General features: G+C 34.0%; 1 protein-coding gene across 2 annotated transcripts in view; it reads right to left on the bottom strand.

The window, feature by feature from the left end:
* The window catches only part of GPC6 (glypican 6), a 1,028,052-nt gene that overhangs the window by 704,878 nt on the left and 308,508 nt on the right, over positions 1-14,666 (bottom strand). The gene's annotated exons all lie outside the window — the stretch shown is intronic.

Raw genomic sequence — 14,666 nt, 5'->3', positions numbered from 1 at the left:
TTCATGTGTATCCCTGGTACTTCTCAAGGGCCGAGATGTTTGCTGAGCCCGTTAGTGCTGCTTTTTATCTGTTTCTTAATTTATGTCTCCCCTTTCATTTTTTTTTTTTCAGTTCATATTTTTTCAGCACTTTCTTGTGCCCAGCGCTTTTCTGGTTGCTGAAGGCACAGCGATGAGTAAGGCATACCAGAGCTCCCTCCCATAGCTCACTGAGCTAATATTAAAAGAGTTTACGTACCTAAATAAAGACATTTGAAAGCTCCTAGACTATACATCTAATCTTTCTTCTAACTCTAACATTTCCTTAAGTAAAAATTGAGTGCTAATTATTTAGCAAGCCATTATAAATAGTCACGTTTCTTCACTAAGATTCTCAAAAGGATTTTTTTGCCCTGTGTACCTTCCTCTCGTCAGTCCGCAATGTGCTCCTCTGATGGGGCCTAAGTCTGATTTTAACTCCGGTATGGCTTTTAAACAGGTCCCATTCTGAACATAAGATTATTATAAAAATTTTAAGTGAACGCAATTTAAAGGAGGTTAAATCTTTCAATCTATCTAAGGTAAAAAAAAAATGTTATGGAAGTTGACAATGATGTGTTATTTCCTTTTGGTTAAGTGATCACACACTAGAGAATAATCGTAGGTATTTTAGTAAAGTTAATAATTACTTATGATTCAGGGGAAAAAAAGAGGGAGCAAGTTAATGGTGTTGCAAGTTCATGAATAGTCAGTTCTACATACCTCATAAACGTGTTTTCAGATTGGTTGTGGGAATTGTGGTTTGTGTTTCTTTAATCTCTGGGTATTCATAAAATGATATATTAAGGGAACACTTGTTATTTCAAGAAATGACTGATATATTATTTAGTATGGTTCCTGCCTGTTCATTTGATAGTTATATTTGAAGGATCCATCTAACAATATATATTATTAACAAGAAGCACTTTTTCTTACTTTTCTTTGACTCTCACACAGTGAAAAAATATTTAGTCATCTAATCACAACCTTAACCATTAAAACTAATTGGTTTTTCCACTACGTATTTTCCCCCAGAGTAAAGTTTTAGGCAATTGTTTCTGTTTAAAAAAACAGAATTTATTTATTCTATATATTTTGGTTGGTAAACACTATTACTTTTATAATTGCTCACTTCTGATAAATTTTCATTAAAGTATTTAATACACCTACTTCCCCCTAAAAAATTCATTATATTCTCCCTAATAAGAATTTAGATTCTGAATTATAGATCTCACATTATTATTATTATTATTATTACTTTTAACTATTATTACCAATTTATTTAAAATGGACCAATTAGCTGCATTTGTGCTTTGAAAAGGAAGGGAAAATAGAAAAGTTTTTCTGACAGGGATTGTAATAGAAATTCTTAACTATTTCACAAAACAAAGTAGAACTTAAAAGACAACAGAGAAAAATTGCTTAGGTGAGAAAAAGCAATTAAAATACATGATATATTTTTATATACATACACACATATTTATACTGAAATGGTCCTTTTTCAAATACTCAGGTATGCCTGTACAGAAATCAGTATTTTGCTGTTTCCCCTTTTTGGATTTCTTTTAGTATAGTTACTATTCATTGAGCCTGACCCCACACACTATGTATGTTAGTTCATTTAGTCATTGCAACCATCATATAAGGTATTTTTATTCCCCTTTCCTCATTTCACAGATGAGGAAATTGATGATCAGATTAAAAAAAATAAACAGACTTAGAGAGAAGAAGGAGGGGACCCTTATGGAAACCAGGGCTGTCATTGTACTCAGAACATCCCTCTGTTAATACCTCCACGGCACACAGGTGATCCTGCAGGGGCATGGACTGAGGATATAAAAGGTTGTTCTAGAAATTTCAGAGGAAACTCTATATGATAAACTGTTAGGTGTTCTTCTCGAGGGTAACTATTGGATGGCATGTCATCTACCTAAGAGCATTTGTGTGGCTACTGCTCAAATAGCCCACTAACAACCCAGTAGTTAGGGATAAACAAAAAAAATGGCACAGGAGAATTGGTGAATACATAAAGTGCCCGGCATCAGTTATGTTTTTCATTAAATGTCTTATGGAGAATGCGATAAAAATCATGGCATTAATCTTCTCAACAAAAGGGATCAACATAGAAATCAACAGATGTTGCAATTCAGAATTTCTTAACAGGATTAAGTGGTTTTCTAGCAGGATGAAATGCTAAGTTAGGGCAACAGTCAGTTATGCTAATTTTAAGGCTATTTGATAATTCACATGATTGTTTTTTGTGTACAAAATGACTCTTGATAGTTTGCAAGAAACCCTGGGTGGGGTTAAATTCTAAGAAGCATACCAACCAGATTCCAACATGGGAACCTTTTATTGGCCTACATTGATTGCTTAGGAAATGGAGTTTTGAGAACATTTTTAAAGTAAACAAAAATAACATAAAATCTTATTAAACATCTAAACAGAATCTACACTCTGTTTTCAGCCAGAATCTGCAAATGGAAATACATGAGGAATTGGTGACCGTATTCACACTCCTGATATCATGATAGATAATACAATATTAAATTGTAAATGGTAAATAATGATGCAATTGTATGCATAGCAAACAGATCATCAGGCCAAGTATATGCAGAGGAAAAAATAAAATGATAAGCAAGACAAAAGAGAAAACAAAACAAATAGGACAAGCTTCTTCACCCTGTTTAGGAAAGTTTTCTGTCTTTTGTAACTATTGTAATTTTAAAAACAAAATGTATCATGCTTCAATAAACACATTTTTCTTTACTTTCAATGTTTTAACAAGAGATATTCTATAGTACTCCTTACCTTAGGGTAAATAAATAAGGGATAAAAAAATCAAACAATTACGTTATTTTCTTTGAAAACTAAATTATGAATTGACTGATATATTTGTGCCACTATTTGGGAAAACTGGCTGCAACTATTTAATACTGACAATAACTACTGGAAATCTTACTATGTGTCAGTCATTGTATACCTCGTCCTTCATTTAATACTCACCACAGCCCAAGGAGCTATTACCATTAATATGCTCAATTTGAAGACAAGAAAGACAGAGATACTTGGAAGTCAAGTAATTTGTTCAAGTGAAAGGTAGAGGAGTTTGTACCTAGACTTCTGAACCTATGTCCCCAACCACTGGGCAATACTGATCATGTTCATTTTATTTGAATCATTTTGAGATACATGTATCACATTTTTAACAGATATACAGAAAGTCTCTAACAGTGTAATGCTACATTTTTCCGGGTTATTATGTTGTAGCTTAGTTTTACAATATTTTCTGAGAAATAGACACAGTGATTCACAATGTCTAAGAAAATACCATTTATGTTAACGTGGAAGTAGAGACTATTGAAGTTCTGACATAGTTTCTGATAATTTGCTATCTAATCAAAACTAAAAAATTGAGAAGGGAATAAAGTCTATTACGCCTTAAACATAAATGTACAAAGAGATTGACAACTATATAGTATTTGAGGATTTTAGCCACAATAACTGCCAAATCAGATTGATGTGTGAGCTAGCCAATTACCCACCAATTGTTCCAAATTGACTAGGACTCAGGCAATTTCTCCATTTTATAGGCCACAATGAAAAGAAATACCATTTCTGCATTCTACTTTAGAAGAAGGGGCAAAGCCTATATTTTAAGGATACATGAAGTTAGATACAAGGGGTTGGAAACCCAAAACACCAGAGAAGTGAGGCCTAGAAATAAGTGTGAAACAAATTCCCTCCCTTAAATTTCTTCTGCAAGGACTTACTCACCAATGGCTCTAGGGGTGGAGTAAGAAGCAAGTTCATACTGTGAACTCTTTAAATAGTAATGACAAAGCCATTAACATAAAAAGAAAGTGACCTTTCTAGGGACATGTTGACAAAAATTTGAAACAAATGAAAACCAACAATTTGAAAACCAACAATTTCAACAATTTGAAAACCAAAAGTAACCTCAGTGGCATGTGTGTATGTCTGCTTGTCAGTCACAGAGATTGACAGAAAGAGGTAACCGATATGTCAAAATTCCATATAAAGTATCTTAAAATAAGTCACTGTGCAACAGAATATTTTCAGTATTCAGATGGCTGGCTCCCCGTTTCTTTAACCCCATTGTCCCATACCTAGGGTTCACACTCCCCCACCTTTAGCTCTAAATAACCCACAGAAATCACTTAGCCTAGTTTCAGGTACAAACTAAGAATTTACTATAGAGGACCTGATATTAATGTTGCAGTTTTATTTATATTCTAGTGCAATATATATAGTTCTCAAATATTACAAGTTCAACCAAGGGAGTGGTGACTGGTTGTAAAGGATGAAAGAGGGAACAGTGGGACATAAGCAACTTTGGGTCTTAGTTTTGGTAGACCTCTTTTCTGTCCACTCTCTCAACATGTCAATGGCAGCTTCTTTGAAGGTATTGCTAATAAACATATATGAAATAGCAAGGAGATTTAAAGAAAACAGAGGTCTACAGTTCACAACGAACAGGTCATACCTGGAAGGCAAAGCAGGTGGAATGAATTCCAGAATTATTACCATTAAGGAAATGTATAGACTTGGATATTTAAGAAAGTTTCCCTTAGCCCTCTTGCCTTCAACTACTCCAAATATTTCCAGCGAAAAAGATGCTGTCAAACTCATAGCCAATCAAGTTCAACACATGTAGACAAATCCACACACCCCTTCCATCTAAGCATGTATTGAATAAATGATGAAAAAAATACTATTTTTTTTCAGATTATGTCCTTGGAAATAAATGGACAAAGAAAACATGTTTTCTTCCTCCATCTACCATATTTATAATAGTTCTGCTCTTTCTAATTTACCCCCAGTTTGGAGCAGAGACTTGGATATTTGAGTCCCTCTATTTTAACCTCTAATTTACAACAAATACTTATTATAGCAGAATTTTTACCTAAAGTGCACAGTCAAATGCATATGAAGTGTTTTAAAATCTGTTTTAATCTATAGTACAGAAACACAGCAACATTTTATGCTTTAAAACATTGCCATTTATTTTTTCTCAGAGGCATCATCACATATTTAGACTTTAACTAAAAGACACATTTTGGTTATAAAATAACAAAATCCGATATTCACTATCCTTAGTGAGCAGTTTGGATATTATGTTAAATTTTGAAGATAATGTTTGTAGCTATACTGATAATTATGTGTCACCTTTAATGATGATAAGTATGAGTTTAATGTCATTAACTATCTGGTTTGTCAATAAATAAATTTGCCATATGTAACCTCATAAAAAATAAATCTAATTATTCATGTCAGAAATTAATCTATTCTTACAGTTAGCCTTACATCTTTTATTATTATAGTTGAAAGCACTCATATATATGTGTATATATATATATAAAACTTTATTATTCTTATGAATAAACATAAGAACAAAATTATGTACTATTTATAAATTTCCACTGAATGAGATAAAAAATAACTTTTAAAGCAAAAATACTTCTTTATTCCACATAATTTATGATTCACTTTCTTGATTAGATTGTTTGTTATTTCAATTAAAAAAAAAACACAACTCTCATCCCAATTCACAAAATCATGGATTACACTGGAGTACCCATAATACTTTAGAATTATCAAAGCATTTTGAACTTTCCCCTAGAAGGCTAAAATAATTTGTGGCTCTGCACTGAGTGCTTTAAAAGATACGAGTGTATCTGTGATGTCAATATGGAAAATACGAGGAAAAATATACATCTTTTCTAATTAATCTTTAGGTGACATATACTCAGTAAACTTCAATGGGAGGTACTATACAAGAAGAAACAGGAGCAAGATTTTATCCAGTTTCAATATACTATAATAAAGATATGAATCAAAGTTGTAGCCATGGCACATGACACAGTCTCGAATAAGAAATCAATGTCATTGTCTAAATCTTACCATTGGTTTAACCTCAAGAATTGAGCCAGAATTTCACCCTATGGAAAGGAATTCCAAAGTTTATACAGCACTTGATTGAGTAATTTCTTACATAATTATACTGACAAAAATATTCATTTCATTTGCAAGTGGTGAAATTTTAGACTCTTTTTAACAACTAGTAATTGATGGATATTATGAAATTAAGTTCATCCAAGTTTGAATGAGAAGTTTGATAAAATATGTACATTTCATAGTACAGCTACTTATTAATTATGTGGGAATAATCATAGTATTCTGAAGTCTCTCTCTACCCAATCATAAAGATATTGACTACCTGTGGTAACACACTTTTTACTTACTAAACCAGTGTTTTTCTCACTATAAGACTCAATGCACCGATGTGTCATGAAATCAATCCAATGAGTTGCAACCAGCATTTTTAAAAAATGAAATAAAACAGAAAATAGTAAAAGAAAAAAATATTCAAGCATATCACACATAGTTAAGCTAAACGTTTTATGAAGATCTTTTCAATTATATATGTAGGCGGTATGACCAAAAACTACGGTGAATATTTACATTAACATTGCCATTAATCCCTCTAAAAATACTCCTTTAAACACACTTATCCCATCGTTCTTGCCACTTGCTGAAGCAGTTCTGGAAGTCATCTTCTGTGAGTTGCGCGGTCGTGGCTGCCTCAATCTCCTGAATCAATTCAAAACATGTATCTTTTATGGTCATTTTGACTTTGGGAAAGAGCCAGAAGTCACGTGGTGCCAGATCCAGTGAATAAGGTGGATGAGGACACACCATAATGTTTTTATTTGACAGAAATCATTGTACACGTGTGACAGTGTGTGACACAGAGCATTGTTATGATTGAGGATAAAGTAAAGACACTCATGAAAGAGCAGACTTCCAGCACTGCTTCAGAAAGTGGCAAAAACCATGGGATAAGTGTGTTTGAAGCAAGGGGGAGTATTTTGAGGCACATGTGTCTTTTACTGTAATACATTTTTTAATTGAAACATTCACCATTGTTTTCGATCACACCTCGTGTGTACATATGTATATATAAGTTATACAAGATAGGATACACACAAACACACAGGTGCAGAGTATAGATGTTTGTGTATGCATGTGTGTGTGTATATATATATATATATATATATATATATAATGATCATAGTATACATGATCATTGTATCATAGCAAGGATTATAGGGGATGAAGTGAATATATATTAAATAAATGAACTCATGACTATACACACCGGCACACATACACACGTTTCTGGGTTGTGATGTAAAATGTATTTCTTTCTACAAATGGTAGCAAAAAAAGCTAGCAATATCACTGATCAGAACCAAACTCTGTTCTTCAGAACAGTCAGTTTTATTTCAAATGGACCTCCACTTTGCCTTTAGCACTACTGTCCTCCCCTTCATCTACCTAAAATCAAAACTTAAAAAGTTTCTTCCACAAAATCTACAATAACGCACTGTGAAGAAATACTCAAAGAGGACTCTCCACAGGAAGAGATCTGTTCCCATAAAACTGGTGGCCAAGCAGGGCCACCAAAACATAAGTGACTCACCCCGTCGATTCACATATTCATTCAATAGTCATATTATTGAGCAGGACTGACAGTGGATAGTTACAAGAGATGAAGACTTCAGGACATATGACTTCAGTCATATGTGGGATATAAAACTGCAAGCAAAGATCAAACAAGACAAACAGACAAAGAAACAAAAACTCACAGACAGACAACAGTTTAGTGGTTACCAGAGGCTATGGGGGGTAAGAGGTGATAGATGAGGGAAAAAGGAGTCAAAATACATGGTGATGGAAGGAGAGTTGAATGGGTGGTAAACACACAATGCATCATATATAGATGGTGTATTATAGAAATGTACGCTTGAAACCTACATAATTTTAACTAACCAATGGCAATGGAATAAATTTAATAAAAATTAAAACAACAAGAACAACAACAACAAAACACTTCAGGTCAGAGAGATAATTAGGAAAAGGCAGGGAAGTTCAGGATAGAATCCACCATACCTTAAGAAATAAAAATCAAAACCAGATTTGTGTTTTTGGTAACTATATCAGAAGACAGTTTTGTGAGTAAGGACAAAATAGGAGTTGACACAACCTTGTTTGGAGTACTCCAAGTGCAAAGAAAGACATGATCAGAGGGAAGATTAGCAGAGGATGAGGCAGAAAGAAATGAGATCCTGAATAGCCAAGAGAAAGAAGAAAAGGAGCTACTTCTGGAAGCAGGGGGAGGAGCAGAAAGGAGCTACTAGAGGATTTATGCAGGGAAGGCACACAATCAGGGATGTTAGAAAAGATCAGGCAGAGAAACCAAGAGTATTTGGGAAGGTTTTCAACCTATTGCCAAGTTGACCAGTAAGGTGAGGAGGGAATGAAGGGATAATGAGAAAAACAATAATGAATGGCTTTGGGAGATATTAAGAATGAGGACCCTAAGGACTTGGGGCCTGATTGGATGGACGTGCGGTTGATAACGAAAGTAGAAGTCAACGGGAGGAACTTCGGATAACCCTTTAATTTGTAGCTTGAGAACCTGAGCCAGTATTTGTTTGTATCTACCCTCACCAATAGTCTATAATAAAAATCAAACCACAGCATCTTTTCCTAGTTATATACTTAACCTATTACAAAATCTGTTATGTAGTAACGAGTCCATAAATGTTGAACTGAACTGAACTGAGACAGTAGAAAGAAGTAAGCTGACTCGCAAAGACCCATGTGAAATTAGATATTAGGGACATTTGCAGAGCCTACTTCATTGCCCTTACTTAATGTTCTTTCTTACCTCTATATTTTGATAACACTCTTACACATTACCTCCTATCTTCTCTTTGACCCTGGCAGGCCAAGGGTTAAATTGTACATGCCTCTCCTCAATTAAGATTAATTCTTTTGTCTAGGACTTGCCTTCATTTCTAGTACTATTTATAGGAAAAGTGCCATTTGACTATTGTCTTCAGATGGAGAAGGGAAGGCATTGTGATTGGGAATTCTGTTGAATTATTTTTCATAAAAGAAGCTTACTGGGGAGGCCCTCAAATAGTTTGTGACAACATGGCAAGATAGAAAGTGAATTTCAACACTCATTTGAGAAAACTTCTTTAAAAAATAGAATGTAGAAAATGTGCTGCGTAAAAATACTTTATATTTTAAAATAGTTCTGAATACATGAGAAAAAATAAAGAATAAAGATGTTAATTTACCTTATTACCCTTCCTTTGAAATACACAGTAAATAAATATTCATAGCTTTTGCAATGTGAAAATATGGGAACTAAGTCAAAAGGAAGAAAAAATAATTTATCAATCATTGAATGGTGAATGTGAATACATTCCATAAATATCAATTCGCAAGATAAATCTCTCCCATTCAAAAAATATTTTCTGAAGACCTGGTACATTCAAGTCAATATGCTAGACACTTCAGTGGGTTCAAAAAAAGGCAACTCTGGCTCAGTCTTCTTAAGCCAATAGGCTAGTATGTGAAATAAGTTACAAACATCAATAGTCATAATAAAATATATAACATCATAAGTGATGCCAGAAGAAAAGCTCCAAGTACACCAAAGAAAGAAAAGAATGAATATAGTAGGGAGACCAAATAAGGCTCTATAGAGAAGGTAAAATTTGCATTGGATTGGGAAGGAAAACAGGATGCTGGCAAGGGCTCCAGACAGGTAATACTGCAGCTAACGTGTCAGAGTTAAAGCATAGGTGGGAACATGAACACATTCCAGTGATGTTATGGGAGATGAGATTTAAAAGGAGTTTGAGGGCACACATAGCAGGATCGATTAGGGCTATGAAATTTGAACATTGCTCTATAGTCCAGGGCATTATGGGCTCCAAAGGGAGTGCAAATGGCTGGTTGGAGGATTTTCCTACTAAAACGTGCATTGAACCTTTTCACCACTACCATCTCTATTCTGGCATGCCTCTCGCTAAGGATTTACCCACTGCCTGCTAAACACAAATGTTCAGTAACTATGGGGGTGCTATACATGCTGCAGCAATACCAGGAAGGAAAATCCTCTCCATGTGGGTGAGAACCTGCAAGAGGACTTGGGGCAAAACCCTTCACAAGTTGTCTACAATTCATAGACTGTATGAGCTTAGGTTGCAGTGCAAGAACATATTAGGCACTCAATAAAGAGCTCACAAACAAAGCATTTCTCCAACTGAAAAGTATTGGTGCCTGAATACAGTGAAGGCAATAAAAGTAGAAAAGAAAACATCCTCCTCATTTTTTATAAAACCTAGATTATTTGTAAACAATCACTAAGTTTATTAAATATAACCATTAGTCCTAAAGTATATTTCTAGTAATGTATAGCTGATTTTCTCTATTGAGGTTTTTTGTTTTGTTTTGTTTTCCATCCAGTTATTTTAGTTTCAAATACAACTAAACAAAAACACACAGTCACATAAAAGTAGACATTTTAAGTCTCTCATCCAAGTAACACTTTGTGGTACAGATGTAGCAAATTTAAAAACTGTCTGTATCAGTAAGAGGATAAGACATAGGTTAACAATTAATTCAGATTATATTATAGATTTCAAGGCCATTCAGTCTGAGGAGGTATAATAAACATATTATCTTTTAGTATTTGGCTTTTTCCCCCTGAGATTGTTAAAAAAAAATGAATACAAGGTCAAGTAGAAACTATTAGATTCCCTGTTTCAAAATATATTCTATTTTCATTCAAGAGCTATAAAAAATAAAAGCTATGTCAAAATATTAGGACAAATCTCCAATGTGTTCAGGCTTTTCTGAAATGTGAGTTATTTATAAAATGGGTCATTTAGAGGATTGATAGCTGGCTTCATGTATTGTAAATTCAGAGTTTATATATACATATTTTTTTTTAACAGAGAAGCAGCAGGTAGATCACAAAAGAAACTATTTAGGAATTGTGGTCAATTAGATTACATGTAATTGATGTAACAATGTACATCTAGTCTGACTTCCAATCCAGTAAATGAATCATCCCTAACACTGAATCATTTTCCTGTAACAAATTGAATATATCCAGTGACATCAATTCATAACTTCAAAGGGCAGCCTATTTTATCATTCAAGACCTCAAATACTTTGTGCATTTATCCAATGGTTGATTGAAATGTACTTCTGCACCACTACTTATTTAACCTAGCTGTGGGGTAACCATATAACTTCATGTCCGGACAGGAACACTTTTACAATTTAAAAACTAATTGATTATTACACAGACATAAACCGTGACTGCCCAGAGAAACCTGAACATGTGATCATCCGCTTTAGCTGTATCCCCCGAATATCAAACACAAGTTTCTTTGGGTTTCTACATGACCAATCTTGAACTACTCAAAAACTTACTGACCATGTGTCTTTGCCCCATCCATCCATGTAACAATTTTCAGTGAATGTCTATAATGCCCTGCACATGCTGTGACAGGAAGTGGAGGCCAATGGAGTCCATGGCCTAAACAGGTCACATTCTATATTATTAATGTTCAGTACAAGACAATGTATTCCCATTATGGCCTGATGAGTGCAGAGTGAAGTAGAATTTGACATCCTATGATCTAATGATAACAGGTAATACTAGCTAATATTTATTGGGTACTTATATATGTCAGGCATTGTCCTACGCTATACTTATATCTGTACTGTATCCATATCTATCTCTCTATTTAACTAATTATAATATATATAATTACATATTTCTGTATTTACATATGTGTGTATTTACATATTTATCTATAACTATATGTATATAGAGAGGGTAGAAGAGGGAAAGAGAGTTGCATTAACATATTTTTCCTTCATGACTTTTCAACAAGTTACTCAACTTTTCACTGCCTCAGTTTTCTCATCTGTAGAAGGATAATCATAGAGTTAAGAGGGTTACAGTCATACCTTGGAGATATTTCAGGTTAGGTTCCAGATCACTGCAATAAAGTGAGTACCACAATAAAGTGAGTCATTATCTTTAGGCTGGAGGAGGGTGTTGCCTTTAATTTGTAAAAAAAAACATATTTGTGAAGTGCAATAAATCAAAAAACAATAAAACAAAGTATGCCTTCATATGTGTGTGTGTGTGTGTGTGTGTGTGTGTGTGTGTGCATGTATATGTATAACGTCTCTCACTCTCTTTCTCCTATACTCTTTCAGTCAATAAGCATTTACTGCACACCCACTAAGGGCCAGAGTCTGCTCTTAAACTTGGAAGCATGGCAGAAAAATACATTCCAAATTTCTATCTGGAACATACAGGTATATATACTTTGGAGATAATAACTTTTCTTTTTTGTTGTTGTTTTTCTTTTCATTTTAATCCGATAATTCTCTAACTTATTCTTCTTTAAAACCATTCAAATATGGAATACACTCTTATTAATAGCCAATGACTATAAGTACACCGGTCCTCATTATCCTCAGGGGATAGGTTCCAAGAAACATCCCCTCCCCCAGTGGATACCTGAACGTGCAGATACTATTGAACCTTACATATACGCATACAATTTTTTCCTATGTGGTTTCTTTTGGGCATATCAGAATTACCAGCATCACTATTCTTGTGCCTTGGGGCCATTATCAAGTAAAATAAAGGTTATTTGAACACAAGAATAACTGTGTTCAAAGAATAACTGTGTATCACAGTGGAGGTAACTGTGATACCTCCACAGATCAGTCGATCTGATACCCAAGACAGCTACTACCATAAGTGACTAACAAGTGGGAAAAGTATAAAGAATGGAATCACTGAACTAAGGGATAATTCATGTCCCGGGCAGGACATATTGGAATGGCTTGAGATTTCATCATGCAACTCAGAATGGCACATACTTTAAAACTTATAAACTACTTCTAAAAATTTTGATGTAATCTTTGTGGATTGTAGGTAACTGAAAGAATGGGAAATGAAAGGGTAGATAAGGAGGGACTACTGTAGCGCTTCTCAAAGGTGGGGCAGGACGGGGTGGTCCCCATAGGCAGTGACCTTCAGATTGTATGTGTGTGTGCTGCAGGGGGTAGCGTGACTGCGCAACCACCCAGGATGTTAAACTGCATTTGTAGAAAGAATGCAGAGATCGGTTTAAAAAGATTCTGATGCAGCTGCACACCCTTTATTGTAATTAGCAGGTCTATTTGATAAAAAAAACAATCTATCAAAGTTCATCTGAGGTAAATTTGGTGTCATTTATTTTTGGATAATCTACAGAGAACTCAGGATATCATCATTTTTTTCTTCAAAGATTTTATTATTCCATTTGACTTTTCTGCAAGGAATTGACAGTACACATACCTGTCTACACTTTAGGAAATCTACAGCCCACTCCACTGAGTAGCACAGATTCTGTGTCTTTATTCTCCTGACATGTCTCTATTTTTTTTTTTTTGGTAAAGATTATGAATAATGGTTTTGTTATCAGATTGGTTTAAGTATGTTTTCATCTATGCTCATAAATAATAAAATAGTCCGCGGGGGAGTTCCTCTTCTGCTCACCTCATCTACCTTTAAGAAGATATTTATTTTCTAATAAACTGCCGGGTTTTTTTTTTTTTTTTTAGAAACAGAGGGATAGCTACTTTCCCTTGTATAATAATTATACATCTGTTGACACTTAAGATATAAGTTGCATGTAAGCATGAAGGGCATGCTTAAGAGTGAAAATAAGTCCTGAAATTCTTAATCCTATTTCACAATTAGTTTTATCCAACTGAGAGACAGAGTAGTGTAATGCTTAAAGACAAGACTCTGGAGCCACACTGTATGAAGATAAGTAATTTCAGAAAAATTTCTTAACTTTCCTGTGACTCTAAAATTGAGAAACAATACCTAGCTAATTAAATGTAATGAAGATTATATGAGTTAACATATGGAAAGCTCTTAGAACAGTGCCTTAACATATCATAAATACCAAATGTGTTAAAGCATTAAATATTTAGAGCAATTTATTATAATCTTAAAATATATGTATGCATGTCTAAAAGTTTTCTGAGTCAGTGATGCAATGTGTTTCACAAGAAATAGTCCTTATTCAGGACTTTAGGCCAATGGAAGATAATTTTAACAAAGAGTTATATACTTGTACTGATTTAGTTATCATCGGGGGCAGTTCCAAATTTTAGACTGAGAATTATCAGAAATTGAAAATATAGGCTTACTTGCATATCTTGACATATAGAATGTGTGTACCAATTATTCTTTGTGTCTTCCTTTGGCAGTAAGAGAGAAAGTACTATATTATGGCATTGAAATAGTGACTAAAAATAAAACAATGAAAAAAGTAGGCCATATGTATATTTAGGTAGAATATTCATATTATATACTTTGTATGATTTCATTAATACCATACAAAAATAATTTTATACAGAGACTGGTGTATTCTTTACAAATCATTCTGTCCTCTCATCTATCCTCAAAATTACTTATACATACATGAGAAATCATTTAAGTTTTCCAGTTTTCCTTATAGAGCATGTCAGAAAGTGGTTACAGAAGAATAACCTGGAAAATAACAGCACTCAGAAATTAGACTTTCCTAGGGTCTTTGCACATTCAAAGTTAATACCAAACTAATTATCTTACCACTGAAAATAGCGATGAGGGATGATCAAATGTAATTCAGTTATCTTTCTTCTAATGTTTCAGGATAGCTCAGCAAAGGGTCCCGGAAAATGATATTTCC

The sequence above is a fragment of the Rhinolophus ferrumequinum genome, chromosome 4, assembly GCF_004115265.2.
Source record: "Rhinolophus ferrumequinum isolate MPI-CBG mRhiFer1 chromosome 4, mRhiFer1_v1.p, whole genome shotgun sequence".
NCBI lineage: Eukaryota > Metazoa > Chordata > Mammalia > Chiroptera > Rhinolophidae > Rhinolophus > Rhinolophus ferrumequinum.
The sequence above is the reverse complement of the archived record's forward strand: the minus strand, read 5'-3'. Positions and strand labels throughout refer to the sequence as shown.